The following is a 12,468-nucleotide window of genomic DNA, read 5'->3' on the forward strand; positions in this document are numbered from 1 at the left end:
TGTCTAATTTCAACAGTGCCGATATTCAGTAAAGATATCGGAATGGAATATGGGAGTAAAAAGTTATGTATACTTGTAATACAAAGAGACAACGTAGTGTAGCCTGATGGTGTAGAGCTACCCAACAGCGGGAAAATCGAGGATATTGAAACTAATGGATATACGTATCCGGGAAATTTAGAATAAGATAAAATCAAGGAAAATGAAATGAAAGAAAGCTTTAAGCGAGAATATCTCAGAAGAACCAAGTAAATTATGGGAAGCAGACTCAATGGAAAACAAAATCAGGGCAATGAACACATGGGATGTTTATTTAATGTAATACGGTGCAGGTGTTTTTAGGTAAACATAGAGGCAGTTTGAAGAAATGGACAGGAAAACTAGAAAAGTGATGATAAATAACAATGAACTACACCCACAAAAGCGATGCAGACAGATGGAAGTGCCTCCTAGCGGGTGTGGATGAAGTCTTATAGGATGCAGGATCTGTATTATCAACGAGGATTTTTCTGCTTTATTCCCACATTTACGGTTTGATTCGAAGCCTACGTTATTTCCTAAACAGATGTACTATCGCAATAGTACATCAAAAATAAGTGTGAACCTTTATAATAATAATCATGACAATAATTGTGGATGTAGCCTACTGCCACAGAAAGAATCTTAGAAAAGATATGACAATCTAGGGAAAGAAATCTACTGAGAGCTATGTAGAAAGATAGGATTTGAAGAAACCGATAAATGGTATGATCATGAACCTAGTAATGTACTAGAAAGTACGAAATGTTGCGGGAATTCCAAAAATATTTAAATCTGTAAAGATTTTCAAAAGTACTTTTAAATGTACACTCTAGCAAACAGCTTCTACTGTCATCTTAACATCACGCTATCATCTTGTAATCAAATTACTTTTAAAAGGAACTTCTAATTTTATTATGTTTTGTAAGACATTTTGTGCACAACCAAAAATATGGTACACTAGTCATAACACCAACTCGAGCTTGTCTCTTCAGGTCGCTGGGTCAGACTTGAAGTCAACTGGTACAAATACAAAGAAAGAGCCAAAACTATAATAATAAAAAAATAATAATGACGATGACGATGATGATGATGATGATGATGTTAACAACAAAAACATCCACAACAACAGCAATTACAATAACAATAATAATAATAATAATAACAATAATAATAATAATAATAATAATAATAATAATAATAATAATAATAATAATAATAATAATTGCACTACTGGGTACTGCACACATTCTACGCAAAACACTTTCAATACAGTAAACATAAGAGCACCACAGCAAACCACAGCACATACCCAAGGCACACAGTGCTGCGCTCGGTAGTGAAGTGAAAGCACGTTATAAAAATAAAACTACTGAACAATAATAATAATAATAATAATAATAATAATAATAATAATAATAATAATAATAATAATAATAATAATAATAATACTCATTATAATAACAATAATAATATTAATAATAATAGGCTAAATCGACACAGATGAACAGTCCAGTGAATTGAACAATATCAGATAAAAACTTTGTTCCAACAAGATCAGAAAATGGTTTATTAGCAGCTGAATGGAAAGGTTAACAATAGTGCGAGATCCCGCGCGCGAGCAATTGCTCGTATAAGCGTGCGGGTGTACGCGCACAGAGGCATCTATGTGTAAACATGTTTAAGTATGTGAGGTATATTTGATGAACTTCTTAAACAAAATATAAAGTACTCAGTACATGGCATAAGCTCTTAGTTTCTAACTGGGACAAATCTTTTGCTGAAACATTTTATTACTATACTTGAAAACTAGCCTTTTCTTCTGTGTGGTGTAAATGGAAATGTATTGATGTTATGGGGCTTGCCTTTGGTGAATGACCAAGTGATTGCTATTTCATCATAAACACAAAACTCTGTTCTGGAATTCTGCTCGACTGGACACGAGTGAGATATGCTAAAGGAGGAAATTTTCAATGCGCAATGGAGAATTTACGCATTCAGTAACTGTAAACTGAAAATTCGCTTAATTTTGAGTTTCTGCTGAAGTCATTTGCATTCTCTGCCCATATTAGTTGCATGAACCATACAATTTTCTATTTGTACATCGCATAAAATGTTATATAGACAAATAATAATACATGCCGATATCTTCTTTCCATGGATTAGTTGATATTGCAAAATATATATACTATATTGTGGTAAAATAAAAACAGCGGCAATATATATTATTAAAAAAGAAAACAGTAAATGTAATTCTATTTTCCGGATGGCTAGTATCTGATTATTTGTCAGAGATGAGAGATTCCCACACAGTTAAGGCTACTCATACACATGTAACGCAAATGTTACAATGATTTTGAGCAAATTTATCACTCTAAACATATATATATATATATATATATATATATATATATATATATATATATATATATATATATATATATATATATTTGTGTGTGTGTGCGTGTGTGTGTGCGTGTGTGTGCGTGTGTGTGTGTGTGTGTGTGTGTGCGCGTGCGTATATGTTTTATATTTTTTCAGTTATTTCAGTCATTTGACTGCGACTCTGCTACCGCAACACTTCGGAGAGTTTTTAGTAGAACAAATTGGCCCTAGTACGTAGTATTTTTGAAGTCTAGAAATTATTCTATCGGTCGCTTTTACGGACTCGTAAATTATAGACGGATACGCACCATCGCCAGCTGTGAAGGATTTGTGGGAGACAAACACAGACGTAAAGACACACCCCCCCACACACACACACACTCACACAGAGATGTATACATATATACCAAGGCTTCTTTCGGCTGTTGTCTACCAAATCCACTCACAAGTATTTGGTCGGTCTGATGTTATGGTAGAAAACACCAGCCCGAGGTGCCACGCAGTTGGACGGATTCCTGAACCATGTGGTTGAGAAGGAAGCTTCTTTCCACACGCCCACTCCTAGTCCTATATATGAGAGTGGATTTGGTAGGCCACTTCGAGAGAAGCCTTCGTATATATGTATATATCTATGTGTGTGTGTGTGTGTCTTTATGCCTGTGTTTGTCTCCCACAAATCCTTCACAACTGATGGTGGTATGTATCTCGCGATGTTGGTACTTGTTATAGGCTGGTCGGGTTTCGGTCGCCCTCCAAACAATATATTGTATATAACGGGTACAAAGTCGCAAGAATAACCAGCTGGCGGAGATTCTGCCTGGGGTTAACCAGCAGTAACATTCAACAGCCACTTTGATGTGTGTGTGTGTGTCTTCAATTGCTCAAACAGTATAGCCATCTACTTGACGGTCATGCTGATATAAAAGTTTCTCAGAGAATACAAAATCCTGGACATGTTTCACACTTACAACATGAGTCGGAGGCTATATACAGGTGAGCGAGGACATTAAAATTCCGTTCCCTGTGTGCTAATAGCACTGGTCTACCAGCATACGACACTGAATGAAATACATAAAGGATGCACTAGCCCAGGAGGGATTGTAATCTCAAAATCAAATCAGTGCATGACCTGGGCATTGTCACGGGTAATGGTGTATCTTTCTAGGTGCATATTACTAGGTTCGAAGAGCATGCTGACGGCTGCGCAGATGGGTCCTTAGAACGTTCAAAACAAGAGAACATCAAACTATAATGTTTCTACGGAAGACATTTGTCCTCGGCCGTTTAGATTACTTCTTCCATCTACGGTCACTTAAAAGTGTCAAATTAACGGAAGATCTCGAAGCATTCCAGCGAATCTACACAAAACAGATCGTCTCAGTGTGACAGATCAGCTACCGAGAGAGGCTAAGAAAAGAAAGTCTCTACTCTCTAGAATAATGGCAGAAAACATATGTAGTGATATACATCTGGAAAGTCCTGACAGGATGTGTAACAATCTTTGGTATTGAAAAATTACAAAAACACCAGAGCGGGTCACCACTGCATGGTGCTAAAAATCCCAGCTTTGCCATCAAGATACAGGAACAGACGCTGCAACAGCTTGGATTTCAAAGGTCAACAGCTTCCAACGTCCTCCCAAAAGGCTTCAGAGATGTCCATGTGATCGATGTAGATACCTTCAACGCTGAACTGGAACTTCACCTGTCGAAAGTTCCGGATAAACCAAGCTCGTAGAAGGCAGCACGAATGAGGGTAGTAATATCAAACTGCCCCTTTGACAAAACACCACATATGAGAGGAGGTCTCAGGTAGTGAAAATGTATGAAGGCTGACGCTGGTGCGCCAGCATTGCTCCATCTCTTTACGGCTAAAACGAATAGTAGAAAAATTAAAGAATCAATTACACACACACGCACAAACACACACACACACAAACACACACACACACACATAAAAACACACACGTACACACACACACACATAAATATATATGCGCACATATACACACATACATAAATATACATTCGAAACTATATACACAGCAAGATATGCGGTGTTCTATATCCGATGCTTTTTTTTATGAACACATGTCGTCTGCGTCAATACGTCTCTTTGCATGGAAACTTACTTTCATATACGTATGTTTATACCTAGACACTTATTGCAAGTATGTATAGATGTTCGTTTATGGGTTGTGTGTGTGTGTTTTTGAGTGCGTATTTATATATGTGTGTGTGTATGTGTCTGTGAGTGTGTGTGCTTGTGCGTGCGCGTATATGCTTGTATATAAAAACACTCCTGTTCAGCGTGCCATCATTAAATCTCGCAACTTGAAGTTCCATTAAAAATTCATTGCACTTAAGTATTTACCGGAAAATGCTACTTTTCACCGGATATTAGTCCCGCCACCTGCATGATACATATTCACGTACATACATACATAAATACATATATACATACACATACATTTATATAGATAAATACATTTATCTTTCATCTCTGTATAAAACCCAGTCCTTCACCTTTTCTCCCACTCTCCCGCTCTTTAACACTCTTTCTTTCTCGATATATACATGTGATTGTGTCTGTGTGAGTTTGTGTGCATGTCTGTTTATAAGTGTTGCTGTATTTTTGCAAATGTATGAGTCGAATGCATATATACCCACAGTGGAGATAGAATAAACGAGAACTAACCACTGTAAATGAATGTATTGAAATATCTCTGCAGATTCCTGTATTATGTTGGTTTAGTATATACGTGTGTATTTAATTCAAATTTTTATACATTTATATATTTTTGCCTTCCTTTGTGTTATCTTGTTGCTGCACAAAAAGAATAACGTCTATTTATTTTTTCTTGTCTGCAACACTAGCGTCAATATGGATATGTTAAGCACTAGCATGAGGAGAGGACATAGTAAATGATAGCCAAAAATGTTTTTAGAGAATACATTATATACGTTCGAATATTTTTCTAGGAACTCACATTATCCAAGTTCACCGTTTACTATTGGTGAATCTAATTTTTGTCATTTACACAAACAGTCACGCAAAAGACACAGATGCATATAATTATATATAATGTGTGTATATATATATATATATATATATATATATATATATATATATATATATATATATATATATATATATATATATATATATATATATATTTATTTATTTACATGTAGATATGTATATATATATATTTGTATATATACTTGTATACACATATATATATGTATATGCATGCATGTATGCATATATGAGTGCCTGTTCTATATTTACACATATACAATCAGGCACATATTTGTTTTGTGAATTATTTATATATATATATGTGTGTGTGTGTGTGTGTGTGTGTGTGTGTGTTTGTTTGTGTGTGCATATGTATATAAATGTGTATGTATATATGTATCTATCTATTTATCTATCTAAATATGTATCTATCTATCTATCTCTCTTCTATATATGTGTGTGTATGTTTTTATGAGTTTGCTTATGTGTATATGTAGACATATGTGCGTATGTATACATGTATAAACATACATCTCCACATATAGTGATAAGCTTACATACCCTTATCACCATGATATGCATCAAAACTCTCTTCTCCTACCATCTCCCACATCATCATCATTATCATCATTTCCAGTTATATCATTCTCAACGTTATTGCTTTCTCGTTTCTTGTTGGAATAAATAAATGGTAATAAATAAAGATGGAAAGAGTTGTGATAGGGGGGAAAAAAAGCATTTATTTCATCTTAACGAAGCCATTAACAAGTTAAAAACTGTTAATCACACAGGGGTTTCTAGTGTATTGGAAGGTAATATAAATGGTGAAGTTTGGCAAGTGAAAAACGATTTCAATTCTTTTTCCTTTATATATAATTTTTTCCGTCCTCTTTCTTCATCTATTGACAAAGAATTTAATATATCAACGATTCATTTAGAAATATCAAAAGCATAAACTGCAACTGCACATAATAATAATAATAATAATAATAATAATAATTATTATTATTTCTAATATATGCACAAGGCCTAACATTTGAGCGAGGAGCAAAGTCATTTTCATCGACGCCGGCGTTTCACTGGTTCTGTATTTATCGGCCCATAGAGAATGAAAGGTAAATTCAACGTCGGCAGAATATGTATTCAGGACGTAGTGACAGACGAAATATCGCTAAATACTTCGCCTGGCGTGCTAACGATTCTGCCAAATCGGTGCCTGAAAAATCCTTTCTGCTGGAAGGACAGAGCCTCAAATTTTGGCGGAAGGGTTAAGTCGATTGAAGTGACCTCAATACGTAACTGGTACTAATTTTATGGATCCCGAAAAGATGAATGGTAAGGTCGACATCGGCGAAATTCGAACTCGAAACCTAACGACAGACGAAATACCGCTAAGCATTTCGCCGGTCGTGCTAACGATTCTGCCAGCTCGCCGCCTTAATAATCTTACTAATAATAAATATCATTATAATAATAATGGTTTCAAATTTTGCCACAAGGGCAGCTATTTTGAAGAAGGGGGTAATCGATTACTTCGATTCCAGTGTTTAACTGGTACTTAATTTATTGACCCCGAAAGAATAAAAGGCAAAGTTCGCCTCGGCAGTATTTGAACTCTGAACGTAGCGGCAGAAGAAATACCGCTAAGCAATTCGTCCTGCATGCTATCGATTCTGCAAGCTCACCGCCTTAATAATCATTATAATTATAAATGGCATTGTAACCATATGTTGAAAGGAATTCTTTGGGGCTTGGATAGTTCAACTCTGGAAATGTAGGTGTTTTGTTCATCATTCATAAACAACCCTGATTCACGGTTGTTGTTGTTGCTGTTGTTATTATTATTATTTAAAAAAAGTTTATTATTATTATTATTATCATCATCATCATTATCATCATCATTATTATTATTATTAATATTATTACTATTATTATTATTATCATTATTATTATTATTATTATTATTATTATTATTATTATTATTATTATCGTTGTTGTTGTTGTTGTTACTGTTGTTGTTGTTGTTATTGTTGTTGTTGTTGTTGTTGTTGTTGTCATTATTATTGAGGGAGAGAGCAGAGGATGCCATCAAATTGACACTGGGGTAAAATATACAAAAGAAAACAAAACAACAGTTCGCTAATGTTTTATAAATACAAAGAATAGTTTTATTCATCAAGGTATGCACTCATATTGTCAATACACTTTTGCCATTTTAGCGGTAGTTTCTCCGGACCGGAACTGTAAAAGCTTGGCAATCTAGAGTCATTAAAATCTCGGAAGACTTGTTTTACAGCATCGTCAGAATTAATTTTTTTCCTATCAAAAAGTTATCCAAATTCTGAAAGAAGAGTTGTCAGTGGGAGAAAGATGAGGTGGGTCTGGTGGATGATGGAGAACTTCCAACTCCATATTCTGTAGTTTCGCCAATAGCATTTTTGGGATGAGTGGTGTAGCGTTGTCTTGTAAAATAATATGAGTGGATCTGTTATCTAATCTAGGCTGTTTTTTTTTTTGTAAGTTCCTGCATCATTCGGTCCTGGTCTGCAGTATACTTCGGCCGTGATTGATGAGCCAGGTTTAATGCGCCAGACCACCAAACCCACACCATGAGCTTCTTTTGATGAATATTGCTTTCCAGACTGTGTTCTTGTGGCCCATCTTTTTCCAGTCATTGTGCTGAACGTTTACGGTTGTTGTATTGGTTACATTTCTCTTTGCATGTTAAAATTCAATTCAGAAATGATTTATATTTTTGATGAGAAAGTAGCATAATACAGGCTTCCAAACGTTGATGTTTCTGATTTTCATTGAGTTCATGCGGAACCCACTTATCCAAATCTTTCACTATATCGATTTGAATTAGGTGAGTCAATATTGTTTGCTTGCTAACGCCAAACAACAACAATAATATTCACGAGCACTTTGAGATGGACCTGACTCGATGGCAGCTTTCAGTTCCTCATTATCCACCTTTGTTTCTGGTCGACTACATTTATCTTTAAAATTTTATTCCACAAAATTAAGCACTATAAAGAGCAGGCGATCAACCTTACGATACGAAGGACAACGGAACAAGCTTTCGTCATTTAGGTTTTAAGACAGCTAGTTTATCCCTTGTGTATCATCTCTCGTCCATAATCGACACGCACACCTAATCCCGGATCATGTATATCCTGTTGATGTTGGAAATAGCAGCAATAGCTTCTACTCAAGCAAGCAGTTGAGCGTGACACAATGCTCACTGTCACTCGTTTTATTCATTGTGACACCATAAAATCAGTGGCTTCAGTTTCCCGAATTTCTGACCTTTCATTACCTTTATTGGAGCCGACCAATTGTTTGGGACCTAGACCTTTGGTCTTTCAGCATAAAACAATGCTCTACGGCTATACGTTACATGAAATGTGCACTCACGTTTCTTAATCATGTCAGAAATCATATACTTTCCTACAGTTACATATTTATTTCAAGTGAAACCCATTACAACTAAAAGAAACACACTTATTCAAATATGAAAAGTGCTTTTGTATTTCCAAAAGACAGTCAAGTCTTAAATCTTAAAAGTACTATAATAAAAATACAGAATTCAGCCGTCTTTAGTAATTTTATTGGCGTTAAACAGCGAACTGACATTTTGTAACACATTGAATAGAGATATTTAGTAGTCATAGATTTAATGCGTTTAAGTTTTTCAAGAGAGGTCAGTATGCAAGTAGATATTGAACCGTTTATTTAATAACATATATTCTGCGATACATATGTAAACAAACACAGTATATTACTGTTATCTGTCGAATAGCATGGAAACCAGAGCTCATCTTTACAAAGCTTCAACTTTTAAAATTCATTGGTGACATAAAGCGACGAGCTCACAGAATGATTAACGCAACGGAAATAATGCTTAACAGTATTTTGTACGTCTCTACGTTTTGAGTTTAAACGACTACGGGCTGACGTTGCTATTCATCCTTTCAGAATAGATAAAATAAGCACCAGTTGAACATTGGCGTCGACGCAGACGTAATTGCTAGTCCTGTACGAAAACTTGAAACCGATAATTATAGGTCACGTTAAGGAAGCGAGTATACATCATCATTAAAGCCGGGCAAAATACTCAACGACAATTCATCTGTTTTACATTTAAATGCGCTGAGGGGGTGACTTTGCCTTTCATTCATATGTGCATGTTTGTACCGATAGATATATAATTATTTGAAAGTTATGCCATATCATTCTAAGCACAAGCGATATTTTGTGTATGTGTACTTAGTGACGTTTCATCCGGCTTTGTATGTTTTGACTTCAAATTCGCCAGTGGTTGAATCTACCTTTCATAATATCGGATTAGTAAAAAGTAGTACCGGTTGAATCCTAGGATCAATGACATCGACTTTTCCCCTAGGATCAATGTCATCGACTTATCCCCTCTTCACAAACTGCTTCCTTTCTGTCAAAATTTTGAACCAGTATTTATCGGTGACGTTGATGCGGCGAGCTAGTAGCAACTTAGGCACACTAGGCAAAATGTTTAGCATAATTTTTTCCGCCTTTGGCTTTTGAGTTCAAATCCCAGCCTTGTAGACTCCCTTTCATCCTTCCTTGCAGGGATGATAAGTATCTCTAGAACACTGGCGTCGAAAACATTATCTATTGCTTTCCCTTATAATTGCAGGTCTTGTGCCAAAGTTTGAAGTTGTCTTTATAGGTAATGGCACATGCAGTTGTAGTTTTCTCATGTGCTACAATATTTACAATATATTTCTTGTGTTTATAATAATATATGGTATATTATTTACCTAATTATATACCAGTCGACGAACACATACACATACATACACATATACATACATAGAGACAGACACACACGTAGGTATATATACATATATATGCATATATATATATGTATGCGTGTATATGTGTGTATATCTATCTATATATATATATATTTATATATGTGTATATATGTATATATATATATATATATATATATATATATATATATATATATATATATATATATATATATATATATATATATATATATATATATATATATATATATATATATATATATATATATATATATATATACCATTACGATATTTTAACAGACATAATAGCGCCATATCATAAATAATGTAATCGTATAATGTTATACAATACGTTGACATAAAAACTGAAAATTATTTTACTTCCTCTATGTAGGAATCTACATAGAGGATATATATCATTATATAAACATCACAGCCTATATTCGATGAATATATGGAACATTATTAATTTTAGAATGACTGATACGTGAAGAAAATATCAAACAAACGATCTAGACATTCTATTGAATATCAAGAAGAACAGAAAAAATACGTAGCATGAAGAAATAGTATAGAAGTATAAAAAGTTGGAGATAAAACAAAGTGTGAAACTTTGCCATGTAGTTTTCGATAACAAGATATTATCATAGATATAGTTTTCTTTTACCTGACAATGCTGTCTATTATGTAGAAACCAGGACTTACCTGCAAAGAAAAAAATAGAAAGCAAACGAAATTACCTTAAATGTATTACCTTATTGAATAACATAGAAATCGAATAACATCATTATAAACAAACATAAGAATAAAGAAACACTGAAGTACATGAAAATATACATATATGTATATATACATGCATTTAAAATACACAAATATTCATGTATAAGTTTGAATATGAATGTATTATATATATATATATATATATATATATATATATATATATATATATATATATATATATATATATATATATATATATATTTATGTGTGTGTAGAATGTGTATGTGTATATGTATTCACACGCATACACAAACACACACACACACGAACATACACAGAAACTCTTAAACACACACATATATATATATATATGCATATGAATTTATTAGGAAAAAAACAATATATTTATGGATATAATTCTGTTTTACATCTATATTAATTCTTACCTACACTGAGTGTCTACAATCATTTAGCTGTATACATATATGTACATAACAATCTCCATTTTCGTTTGTTTCTAATTTTTAAGGAAATTAAAAGAATTATTCTGCCATCAAAATTATGTGTATATATATATATATATATATATATATATATATATATATATATATATATATATATATATATATATATATATATATATATATATATATATATATATATACATACATACATTTTTATATATTGATGCATAAAAATAATAATTATAAACACGCTACTTTCCCGCAGAAATATCTTGATAAATACAGGTAAACTTTAGAATTAGATACTCTTGCATTTGTCTACATTTATTCACCCGTATATACGCTCACATATTGAATCCTTACCTAAAGTAAGTATTTGTGCATAGTAATCATATCTACTTAACAGCATTGCCTTTATGTAACTGGGATAAATCAAGAACATTGTATCATCTCATACGAGAGGAACTGATGCATACATAATTTTATATACATACAGACATTCACGCACACACACGCACACACGTATATATATATATATATATATATATATATATATATATATATATATATATATATATATATATATATATATTTAATAGTGGGCTGCGTAAAAATGTTGAACTTTCACTACGCTTCATTGTCATATAATAATGCAATGCTATAATATCTTTTAAATGTTTTCTATGACAGTTTTTGAACATTATATCAGGTTCTCTTTACTCTTTTACTTCTTTCAGTGATTTGACTGGAGACATGCTGGAGTACCACCTTTAGTCGAGCAAATCAACCCCAGGACTTATTCTTTGTAAGCCTAGTACTTATTCTATCGGTTTCTTTTGCCGAACCGCTAAATTACGGGGACGTAAACACACCACCATCGGTTGTCAAGCGATGTTGGAGGGACAAAGACAGACACACAAATATATTCACACACATACTTATATATATATATATATATATATATATATATATATATATATATATATATATATATATATATATATATATATATATATATATATATATATATATATATATATATATAT

The 12,468-nt window shown here is 33.1% G+C and overlaps 1 protein-coding gene across 4 annotated transcripts in view; it reads right to left on the reverse strand.

The window, feature by feature from the left end:
• The window catches only part of LOC106873299 (neuronal acetylcholine receptor subunit alpha-10), a 1,766,016-nt gene that overhangs the window by 816,512 nt on the left and 937,036 nt on the right, over window positions 1-12,468 (reverse strand). Inside the window, exon 5 of one of the 4 annotated variants that reach the window (XM_089352088.1) lies at window positions 10,906-10,943. The exons of the other annotated variants lie outside the window; for them this stretch is intronic. The gene's annotated coding sequence lies outside the window, so the exon portion shown is untranslated. The remainder of the gene's footprint in view (window positions 1-10,905; window positions 10,944-12,468) is intronic. 4 annotated transcript variants of the gene reach the window in all.

This window comes from Octopus bimaculoides, chromosome 1 (assembly GCF_046866305.1).
Source record: "Octopus bimaculoides isolate indiv1 chromosome 1, ASM4686630v1, whole genome shotgun sequence".
In the NCBI taxonomy this organism is placed as follows: Eukaryota; Metazoa; Mollusca; class Cephalopoda; order Octopoda; family Octopodidae; genus Octopus; species Octopus bimaculoides.